Source organism: Schistocerca gregaria, chromosome 4 (genome assembly GCF_023897955.1).
Source record: "Schistocerca gregaria isolate iqSchGreg1 chromosome 4, iqSchGreg1.2, whole genome shotgun sequence".
NCBI lineage: Eukaryota > Metazoa > Arthropoda > Insecta > Orthoptera > Acrididae > Schistocerca > Schistocerca gregaria.
In genome coordinates, this window is record NC_064923.1 from 288,975,747 (window position 1) to 288,985,510 (window position 9,764).

The window sequence follows — 9,764 nt, forward strand, 5'->3', positions numbered from 1 at the left end:
GCAAAAATGGTCCCCAAAAATCTCACACCACAACAGCGAGAAACAGTAATTTTTAATCTCAAAACATATTTCAGTACTACTATAGTGACCTTCTTCACCAGATATCGCTCTGTGCGACTTTTTTCTGTCTCCTAGAGTCAAAACGGCGGTCAATGGACACCATTTTCAAACATTAAAAGATGTCCAAAAAGCTGTGACGAGGGTCTTGGAGGATATTACAGAAGATGAGTTCTAGAAATGTTACCGTCAATGGCAGAAGCGTTGGAAAAAGTGCATGCAATCAGAAGGGAATTACTATGAAGGAGACAACACTAAACTAGACTAAGACGTTAAGCACCTTTTTTCTTCACATCAGTCTCATTACTTTATTGTCACACTTCGTATGTGACATAGTGAAGTGAGAACTGATTCGTTCTCCAGGGTCCGCAAGAACCGTTGCCGAAATGTCACAAAAGGTGCAATATGCTTGGGACAGTCTATAGCAGGATGGCATTCGGCACCTTTACAATCGTTTGAGGCCAGCTTCACCATCGGAGAGCGGGGGCGGTGGGTGGCGGTGGGGGCCTGTGTACACTGTGCATTGATGCGAGTCTTTGGGTACCCTTTACTGAGGCGTATGCTTCATTTTGTCCGAATTTGATATCATGTGGTCCTATAATGATGAACTTCGCATCACCTCAATTGTCAAAAAATTACCTTGTCCTTGAGAGTGTTCGACTTCTTTTTCCAGCAGTGTAATTCCAGACGGTCAACGAAAACACAAATTTCTTCCGTACGCGAATTAGTGCCTTAAAAACTACACCATCTAGCTCAGTACCATCGGATGGATGCACAGTAGATGTTCCAGCTCCGAGGCCAGCGAGTCACAAGCTAATATTGTTCAAGTGCGGGCAGAGATCAGCCATGACATTTTCGAAGGAAGCATTCCAACACTTGCCTTAATCGTACGGAAACCACAGGCAGGACTATGGTTTGATACACATTAGAGCCACCACATGCGATTATTCTAGTCAGGAAGGATTCAGAAGAAAGAAGGAAATTAGGATTTAAGGTTCTGTAAATTAATCTTGTCTAAATGAAAGAATGAGAATGCGGCTGTTCGATGACTTGGAGAAAACAGGTATCCAACAGCCGTAACTGAATGGAACAAGTTTATTATGCCTCATTGGCACCATGTTCAGGCCACTGTACACCAAACGAGATAAGCCATCGAGTCGTTCGTGCTTACTGAATGAACCACAGCACAAATGACTGCATGTCTTAACCTGCCAGAGTGGCTGAGTGGTTCTAGGCGCTACATTCTGGAACCGCGGACCGCTACGGTCGCAGGTTCGAATCCTGCCTCGGGCATGGATGTGTGTGATGTCCTTAGGTTAGTTAGGTTTAAGTAGTTTTAAGTTCTAGGGGACTGATGTCAAGTTAAATTCCATAGTGCTCACAGCCATTTTTGAACTGCATGGCTTATCTCGTTTCGTGTACAGGAGCCTGAAGATGGTACCAATGAGGCACCGAATCTGATAGCATAATCATTCCACAAAATTACTGCTGTTGGATATCTGTTTTCTGCGAGATTAAAACCTGAAGGTCATTAATGACGGTCGCACTAGAGAAGGAATCGATGGGAAACTGACCATGTTCTTTCAAAGTAACCTCCTGGACATTCTCCCCAAGAGGTTTTGGGGAAATTACGGAAAATCGTAAGCTCGATGAAGGGACCAGGATTTGAATTGCCGATTTCCCGAAAATTAAAAGATTCGGATGATGCTAAGGGGAGATAGCGAGGAACTCACCCGGAGAGTATTTCGTGTGAAGCTGTTGCAGCGGTGACGATGGCGTGGACGACGACGACGACGACGACAACTACGGCGACGACGCCCTGGCGACTGGCCCGCCTCCAACCCGAGCTGCCGACCAATCAGAGGGCGGGCCCGAGCGTCGCACAGCGCTATGAATACATCGGAATATTTTCGGCGGCGGCGGCGGTGGCGGTAAAGTTATTGCAGCGGGTCCATCACGGCCGGGATGGAGCGTAGCTCCCAGGACGCCACGTTATATCAAAGCACCTTTAGGCAAATCGCTCTAATTAAGGTGTTTAAATTCCGGTACGTTTTTGGATGACTCCCCCGAGTTAAGTTTTATGGCGGCGCGGTTATGGCCCACGTGACGGCCATATCGAGCGGCGGCCATCGCCGCTGCACTGCCTCGGCGGTCACGACCCCGCGGCGGCGGCGGCGGCGGCGGCGGCGGCGTCGTCGTGTCGCAGCAGGCCACGGCAGGAGCAGCCGCCGACCGGGGTGACCCACACAATGGACGGCCAGGGGCCACATCCCCGTCGGCCACTGTTCCCCTAAACGGATTTAGGCGAGCGCCAGGAGGCTTCCTTTTAGCAGACATCTACATTTATACTCCGCAAGCCACCCAACGGTGTGTGGCGGAGGGCACTTTACGTGCCACTCTCTTTACCTCCCTTTCCTGTTCCAGTCGCGTATAGTTCGCGGGAAGAACGACTGTCTGAAAGCCTCCGTGCGCGCTCGAATCTCTCTAGTTTTACATTCGTGATCTCCTCAGGAGGTATAAGTAGGGGGAAGCAATATATTCGATACCTCATCCAGAAACGCACTCTCTCGAAACCTGGACAGCAAGCTACACTGCGATGCAGAGAACCTCTCTTGCAGAGTCTGCCACGTGAGTTTGCTAAACATCTCCGTAACGCTATTACGCTTACCAAATAACCCTGTGACGAAACGCGCCGCTCGTCTTTGGATATTCTCTACCTCCTCTGTCAACCCGACCTGGTACGGAGCCCACACTGATGAGCAATACTCAAATATAGGTTGAACAAACATTTTGCAAGCCACCTCCTTTGTTGATGGACTACATTTTCTAAGGACTCTTCGAGTGAATCTCAACCTGGCACCCGCCTTACCAACAATTAATTTTATATGATCATTCCACTTCAGATCGTTCCGCTCGCATACTCCCAGATATTTTACAGAACTAACTGCTACCAGTGTTTGTTCCGCTATCATATAATTATACAATAAAGGATCCTTCTTTCTATATATTCTCAATACATTACATTTGTCTATGTTAAGGGTCAGTTGCCACTCCCTGCACCAAGTGCCTATCCGCTGCCGATGTTGCTGCATTACGCTGCAATTTTCTAATACTGCAACTTCTCTGAATACTACAGCATCATCCGCGAAAATCCGCATGGGACTTCCGTCACTATCTACTAGGTCATTTATATATATTGTGAAAAGCAATGGTCGCATAACCTTGCCCTGTGGCACGCCAGAGGTTACTTTAACGTCTGTAGACGTCTCTCCATTGAGAACAAGATGCTGTGTTCTGTTTGCTAAAAACTCTTCAATCCAGCCACACAGCTGGTCTGATATTTCGTATGCGCTTGCTTTGTTTATCAGGCGGAATTGAATCGAACGCCTTCCGGAAGTCAAGGAAAATGGCATCTACCTGGGAGCCAACCAGTCCTTGCCCAATCCCATCTTCTGTTCCATTTCGAACGATCTAATGGATATGATGGAAGTTGGAGAATATGAGCTCTACAAAAAGGGCAATGGTGAAGACTTCTTATGAAGGGTTGTACATTGAGTTGACAAAAGTCGTGGGATAGCGATTTGCACACACCATACCAATGTCGGTGGTAACATGTACACAAGGTATAAAAGGGCAGTGCATTGGCGAAAATGTCATTTGTTCTCAGCACTTCATGTGAAAAAGTTCCAGAAGTGATCATGAGCGCACACGGGAATTAATGGACTTCGAATGCGAAATCGTAGCAGGACCTAGATGCATGGAACATTTCATTTCGAAAATTGTTAGGGAACTTAATAATCCGAAAACACAGTGTCAAGAGTGTGCCGAGAATACTAAATTTGAGGCATTATCTCTCACCACGGACAATGCAGAGGCCGACGGCTTTCACTTAACGACCGTGAGCAGTGACGTTTGCGTAGAGTTGTCAGTGCTAACAGACAGGCAACGCGCAAAAATCAACGTCGGACACACAACGAACTTATTCGTTAGGACAGTGCGATGAAATTTGGCGTTAATGGGCTATGACAGCAGATGACCGACGCAAGTGCCTTTCCTAACAACACGACATCGCCTTCAGCACATCTCGGCTCGTGACCATTTCGGTTGGTCTCTACGCGACTGGAAAACTGTGGCCTGGTCAGACGAGCCCCGATTTCGGCTGGTAAGAGTCTGGCACGAAATCATGGACCGAAGTTGTCAACGAGGCACTGTGCAAGCTGATGGTCACTACATAATGTTCTGGGCTGTGTTTACATGGAATGGACGGGGTCCTCTTCTCCAACTCCACCGATCATTGACTGGAAATGGTTATGTTCGGCTACCTGAAAACCATCTGCAGCCCTTCATCGATTTCATGTACCCAAACAACGATAGAATTGTCACTGGCACACAGTTGCTCGCCGACCGGAGTGGCCGATCGTTTCTAGGCGCTTCAGTCTGAAACCGCGCCACCGCTACGGTCGCAGGTTCGAATCCTGCCTCGGGCATGTTTGTGAGTGATGTCCTTCGGTTGGTTAGGTTTAAGTAGTTCTAAGTTCTGGGGGACTGATGACCTTAGATGCTAAGTTCCACAGTGCTCAGAGCCATTTGAACAGTTGCTCGCGACTTCTTTGAAGAGCATTCTGCAGAATCCGAGCCACTGATTTGGCCGACCAGCTTGCCCAACGTGAATGCCATCGAACATTTATGCGACATAGTCGAGAGGTCAGTTTATGCACAAAACCCTGCACTGCCAGCACTTTCGCAATTGTTGAACGCCATAGAGGCAGCATGGCTCACTATTTCTGCAGGGTCTTTCAACGATTTGTTGAGTCCATGCCACGTAGAGTTGGTGCACTATCCCAGACAAAAGGAGGTCCGACACTATATTATAAGATATCCCATGAGTTTTGTTACCTGAGTGTATATCGCATGGTTTTACCTACACGAGCCCAGAGCCCTCGGAGTCACTTGGCGGAGAATCCTCAGATCACCGTCAAACAGGCGACGGGCTCAGCCCTTAACAATGTTTAACTATTTCCTCCTCCACACTCTGCAGCCACGAGTCGAGCGGAAATCCCACTTGAAATTGTAACCGCACCGTTCCTACTCCGTATTAACGCGGTTCAGCTTCGACTAGGTTGTGCGCGGAAGTCTTAATCCCTCGGTATTCTTTGTTGGACCATGAACCTGGTAAACATTGTTGAACTGGTGTTCGATGTAGCGCTGGCGTCATTTAAGTAATTAACCCAGGGTGGTTTGATATATCTTGTAGGGCTCGTACGAGAGTGATTTCTCAGAAGAACTGATCTTCTTGAGCAAGTTTACCTCACCTGCTTTCTTCTTTAAATTTTGCGGAGCGGTGTTGGCTATGATAGGTAATGCCAGTACATGAACGGTATCAGTAAAAACGGCCATGGCTTCATTAAGCTGCACAGCGATCTTTTTTCTGTGGTCACTGGTTTTCGGCATGCGAGAGCCGTTTTCCCCGGCAGAGTACATTGGTGTTTACACCCCAACTGCTTCCGGGAATCTTGCGAAATAGCCAAGCTTTATTTGGGTTAGACTAATGGATCAAGGAAAAGGCCTCGCAGGATATAGTGGTTTATGCAATCGGGCGATACCTGGGCAACGGTTTAATTCAGGCTAATTCTTCTCCAAAAGTGGTGCTACTCAGCAACAAGTATGGAAGAGAAGACGGGTTGGTAAAAGAAGACAAATTTGGCAGGACATTTTAGAGAGGAAATAAGAACAGGTCAGGACACTTTCGAAGAAGACTGTGCTTACTAACAGATGCTTTAAAGGAAATGGAAAAACGGAAAAGAGAAAGGGGAGAAAAACATACATGCTTATAACTAAGGTGGAAGTGCAGAACAGTTACGTGATGACAAGAAGCATAGCAGAAGATGGAGAAAGATGGAAAACCGATGTTATGTAAAGACTTTCCTAACGGGCAGAACAAAAAATAATAAAATAAAAAAAAAAATAAAAAATAAGGAACTCATCGTCGACAGGGACGTTAAACAGTATTAGGTATAGTCAAAGTTCTAATTATCGTCTCGAAACACAAATGTTACTTATTTACTTTTCTGTTCGTTGAAAGGTATGTGTCTACAGTCCTGTGTTGAATGGGATCCCCGCGCGACAGAAAAAAGGAAAAAAAAATAAATAAAATGGCGCAGCAACTGACAAAATGGCTCTGAGTACTATGGGACTTAATTTCTGAGGTCATCAGTCCCCTAGAACTTAGAACTACGTAAACTTAACTAACCTAATGACACCACACACATCCATGCCCGAGGCAGAATTCGAACCCAGCAACTGACAATGTGAAGACAGATTACGCCATTTTATTAATGCTGCAACAAATGAAAAATTAATTACATTACTTTATTTTCTCGAGATGACAATCAAAAGTATTCCTCCAAATATTCTTTCTTTCCTGAAGTGAACTCTGTTGAATCAAGATGTTTAAAAGATCGATCAGCTCAGGTCAACAACGGTATCAGATTTCCAGGATGAGTCATTCACTCTGTGGTGGAGTGTGGGCTATTTTGAAAATTCGTGACAAATTAAAAACTTATACCTGACGGGGACTCAGACCCAGAACCTCGACTTTAGAGGGCAATGTTATTACTGTACTGGCCACGAAGTACCATTACAGCTTGCTTTACCGCCAGTGTCTCCCTCTTCTAATTTCAACATTTCACAGTACCCTTTTGCATAACTCGTGAGACTAGAACGCTTGGGAAAAAGGATATCATGGGAAAATAGCGTAGCTACAGCTGAGAGGGTTAGTGGCAGAGTTTGAAGAAGTGAGGACTGTACGTGGGTCGTGTCTGGATGGTCAGTCGTGAAGATCATTTCCCGCAAAAATCTCGGTCATGCGTTTGAGGTCCAATCCGGCACACAGTAGTAATCTAATAGGAACTTGCCCACAGTTATTGGCCCTCTTTCTACGGGATACTGCTGTTAGATGGTCGTATGGAAACAGAACGACTAAGACAGAAATCACAGTGGTTTTGACGAACGGCAACTCTGATGAATATCCCGAGACGATTAGATAGGTGCGCCAGACCGAGAGTCGAATCTGGATTTCCTCTTTTACGTGAGCAGTTGCCTTAACCAGCAATTTTATCTGCAGATTCTAAAAATAGCCCCAACAAATTCTGGTCGTACGTTAAATCTATGAACGCTACAAATATTTCAATACTTTCTCTTGCTGACAGAAGATGCTGATAAACAGAAGGAGAAATTCTAAATCTACCTTTTAAAAACTCTTTTACGGTAGAGGACTGCAGCATCATTCCCCGTTTCAATTATCGAACAAACGCAAGGTTGGCTGGCATAGTGTTTGGTGTATCTGAGATTGTAAAACAGTTAAGATTCTTAGACGCCAGGAAGGTATCTGGCCCAGACGGTATCCCCGTAAGATTTTATGTTGGCTGTGCTACAAATGTAGCACCAATCTTATCCATCAGAGATCATTGGAACTGCGGAAAGTTCCACGGGACTGGAAGAAGGCCCAGGTCATAGCAGTCTATAAAAAGGGTAGAAAATCGGATGCACATAATAACCGGCCAATTTCACTGACATCGATTTGTTGTAGAATCATGGAACATATTTTGTGTTCAGACATAATGACCTTCCTAGACTTTGAGAAGCTCATCTGCAGAAACCAACTCGGTTTTAGGAAACAGCGGTCATGCGAGATACAGCCGGCCGTCTTTGTGCATGATATACAACAGGTCCTAGATACCGGTTCCCTTGCTGATGCCATATTTCTCGACTTTCGAAATGCGTTCGACTCAGTTCCGCACTGTCGCTTGCTTCGAAAGGTGATCGCTTACGGTCTATCCGATGACATATGCGGCTGGATAGATAGTTTTCTAACAGACTGGGAGCAATATATCTTCCTGAACGGGGTGACTTCAACAGAAACAAGCGTAACTTCAGGTGTGCCCCAGGGCAGCGTAATAGGTACTCTGCTTTTTACTATTTACATCAACGATCTGGTTGATGGTATTGACAGAGGTCTTAGACTGTTTGCCGATGATGCTCTAATCTACAGAAAAGTAATATTACGCGTAAGTTGTGAACAAATCAATGAGGATTTGGAGAAAATAAATGCGTGGTGTAATGACTGGCAGTTATCTCCCAATATTAGTAAGTGTAACCTAATGCGTATAACAAGGCAAAAATCCCCATTAATGTACGAGTACTAACTAAATGTCCAGTCTTTGGAAGCGGTAACATCCGTCAAGTGATTGGGTGTGACTATTCGACATGATCCCAAATGGAATTATCAGATTACACAAGTAGCGGGCAAGGCGAACTCTAGATTGCGATTTATTGGTAGAATCCTGAAGCGATGCAGTCCTTTAACAAAGGAAATAGCTTGCAATACGTTAGTTCGTCCAATCTTAAGAGTATTGTTCATCTGTATGGGACGCTTACGAGTTGGGTCTGATTCAAGAGATTGAGAAGATCCAAAGAAGAGCGGCGAGATTCGTGACTGGTACATTTAGCCATCGCGAGAGCGTTACAAATTTTATAGAAAGTTTGAAGTGGGACACACTTGCAGATAGAGGGCGCGCTAAGCGAAAGGGGCTGCTCACTAAATTTGGAAATCCGATCTTCGCCGAGGATGTAGAGCATATATTATTACCACCAACTTTCAAATCGCGCAATGATCACCGTTCTAAGATAAGGGAAATTGCAGCTCGTACTGAGGCGTTCAGACAGTCGTTTACCCTCGCGCGATCCGTGAGTGGAACAGACGGGGGAAATATGACTTCGGCGCGAATTGTGCCCTCGCGTCACACACCGCTTGGTGGCTACCAGAGTATATCTGTAGATGTAGATTACCTGAGCACTTCTACAGGCATCATTCAAACTGTCATTGTCACTAATGTTTCCATCTGCAACACACCTACCGGAGGTTCTCCCTCGTATCTGAGAATAGTACCACTATGGAAACGAGTATGGTGGTGTACTGTGGGCTAGTTTGTCAGAAGGGATACACAGGGCGGTTTTCCTAAATGGAGACGAGCTGCAGGATGCGTTCGATGAGAGATAAGAGAATAAGGAGCACAAAACATGCTATGACACCTGTATTTCCAAGGGAGGTACGCCAACTTGAAGGTGAAGATAAAACGTGTTGTTAAAATTCCGTGTTCTCGCCCTAGACGGACCACTCGACCCGCCCAACCGCCATGTCATCGTCTGCCAATGCCGTCGTCGGATGCGGTATGGAGGGACGTTGGGTCAGCACACCACTCTCGCTCTAATTGTCGGGTTTCGTGATCTTAGAACCGCTACTAATCGGTCGAGTAGCTCAGCTCCTCCGTTGGCGTCACGATTCAGAGTACACCACGGTCCAGTCCTCCCACTAAGGAAAAATCCATGACAGTACCAAGAATGGAACCTGGGTCCCCCCACATGGCAGTCAGCCACACTGATAACTCAGCTACGGAAGTGTACAAAATGTGTTTAACACTGTAGAATATGACCCCAGTTTCAGCACCATGCAAGTGGTCAGCCAGAGTAGGGTAAAGCTTCTCTCTCTCTCTCTCTCTCTCTCTCTCTCTCTCTCTCTCTCTCTCTGTGTGTGTGTGTGTGTGTGTGTGTGCGTGTGCCTGATAGCTATTTATACTTCCGTTGAGAGAGATCAGGTAAAAATTGCAATTATATTACAATGGCACTTTCGTAACGACTGTTGGCTGTAT